The sequence below is a fragment of the Tenrec ecaudatus genome, chromosome 5, assembly GCF_050624435.1.
Source record: "Tenrec ecaudatus isolate mTenEca1 chromosome 5, mTenEca1.hap1, whole genome shotgun sequence".
NCBI classification, from domain to species: domain Eukaryota; kingdom Metazoa; phylum Chordata; class Mammalia; order Afrosoricida; family Tenrecidae; genus Tenrec; species Tenrec ecaudatus.
Genome location: NC_134534.1, coordinates 128,595,032 through 128,597,433, shown reverse-complemented (window position 1 = coordinate 128,597,433; position 2,402 = coordinate 128,595,032).

Here is a 2,402-nt window from a genome sequence, read left to right as displayed (position 1 = left end):
GTTGATTAGCTGGGTTGGCCCTTGGTGGAAGCGGAGGGTGAAGGGACTTCCCATTGGAGACCCTGGCCCGTGGGACTGTTCGTTTCCAGGAGGCTGCAAGCCAGTGGGCCTCCCCTCCACTCGCCACTGAAAGCTATCTGTCTGCTACCTAGGTACAACTTGAGACTCAGGTGGTCAAGGAGCAGTTTCTCCCTCTGTTTTCCTTCCTTCCTTCCTTCCTCCCCTCTCCCGCCCTTGCCTCTCCTCCCTCCTTCCCCTTTGTCCCTTCCCTCTCTTCCTTTGGTCTTTTCAACCTTCCCATTTTTTCTTGCAATCTGTTTTTGTGCTAACATAGCAAAAAAAATAACCAAACAAACACCCCAAACAAACCAGAAAACAGTACTGGTTTCCCTCCACAGCTGGGGACAGAGATGAATCTGGTGACACCTTCCCCCCCCCCACACACACACACCCCATGATGCCTGGCCCATATACTTTTTATATATACATTGTGTGTGTGAATATTTTAAAATCAAAAGAGTCCACACACACAAGCCCTGATTTCTGCCTTCTTTGTGAAATCAGAGCCTACAGTATCTGGTCCACCTTCCCAGGGGTCAGATACAAACTACTCCCACCTCATGGAGGCTGAGGGGCTCCTAACCAGAACAGATGCCAGGGCTAATTGTTGGGTGGCCTATTCTAACACCGGCTGGCTCGGGATGGCTTTCCCGAGTGAGGACAGCTGCCTAGGGCACCCGGCCTCTGACCTTTAAGTGGGGGCGTGTGTCCTCCTGCTCCTCGGCCTTGTGTGTCCTTTTATCCCTGTGGTGCTGAGACAAAGGTCACCAGCAATTTATCATCACAGTTGCTTGGCCATCTCTGAGTAAGGAGGGAAGAGACTTGTCTTCAGAGTAGCCCTGGACTCTCACGTACATTTTCTGTCTGCTAGGAGCTGACTGAGTTTATAGACCCTTAATAAAAGGCCAATATGAGTCAGCATTGGTCGCAGCAAGCTTGGTTTTGGTTTTGGACACCCAGAAGGTTGTTCACATTTTGCTTTTAACTAAGATTGGGTGGGGGCTTCATTTGCAACTCAATGGAGCAGAACAACTAACAACTAGAGAGTGGTGTCCAGAGTACCGGATCCAGGGCCTACATGAATTACTTTATCACACAATTGTGTAATCTTGCTTGTTTTTCTGATGTCTAAATTTATGTGGAGGCTTTATTGTAAGGGTTCAACGAGAAAGCAAAATAAAGGGCTTATACTCAGCACAATGCCTGGTGTATGGTAAGCACTCAAAAAAAATTGGTGCCAGGTTATGGGAGTACCCTTAGCTGTCATCATTGCGTGTCTAAGATATAATTGGTACTGATGCATAGCAACCCCGCGCCATCCTCACGATTGTTTCTGTATGTGAGCTCACTGTTGCAGCCACTGTGTGAATCCATCTTGTTAAAGGTGTTCCGCTCTTTCAATGGCCCCCTGCTTTACCAAGCATGATACCCTTTTCTGGGCAATGATCCCTGCTGGTAACATGTCCAACATTCTTGAGAAGAAGTCTCTCCATCCTTTACTTCTAAGGAGCATCCTGGCTGCACTTTTCCCAAGACAGATTTGTTTGTTTGTCTGGCAGTCCAGAGTATTTTCAATATCCTCCACTCACGATAATTTAAATGTAGCAAGTGATACGACTAGTTAATTATAGAACCAGGATTTGGATTCCTCCCCTGGCATTGCCTATGTGACACTGGACAGGCCATTTTCAATCTCTGAACCTCAGGGTCTTCATCTTCCAAAGCCACCAAGGGCATGCTCAGTGGCGTCTCAGTAGAATCAAATGCTCTCTCCCTTCGCTAGGTTCTCTCTATTCTGAAAACTGCCTCGAACACGAAGAACCAAGTTTTTATTTTATCTGTGAATATTACTTGCCTGTTATTGTCACCTTCAACCTCATCAGCCAGCAGGGTTTTATTCAACCAGCTATTCCAATAAATCCAGAGTTGGACTCCGTAGGGACCCAGGGGAACGTGTGTGTGTCAACACACACGAAGGCCATTTGGAGCTAGTCACCCCTGCACAGCTGCTTTGTGAAGTCAAACCTCCCTGGTGGAGACCTCAGCATGGGATGGGGAATGAACAGTCAAGGGACCAAACTGGTGGTAAGATATTTGGCAGGAGATGGACCTTAATATTATTATTAGTAATGATCACAATTGTATCCTTAATTGAGTGCTATGGTTTATGGGCACTGCACTAAACCTGTCTTTTAGCTCTTCTATTTCTATAACAACCTCAGAAAGAAGGTGTAATTGATGGGTACCATTTTATGGATGAAAACATCAAAGTTAAGAAGAATGAAATGAGTTGTCCAAGTTCAAATTGTTAATAAAGAGTGGAAATGTCCTTAACCCTGGAT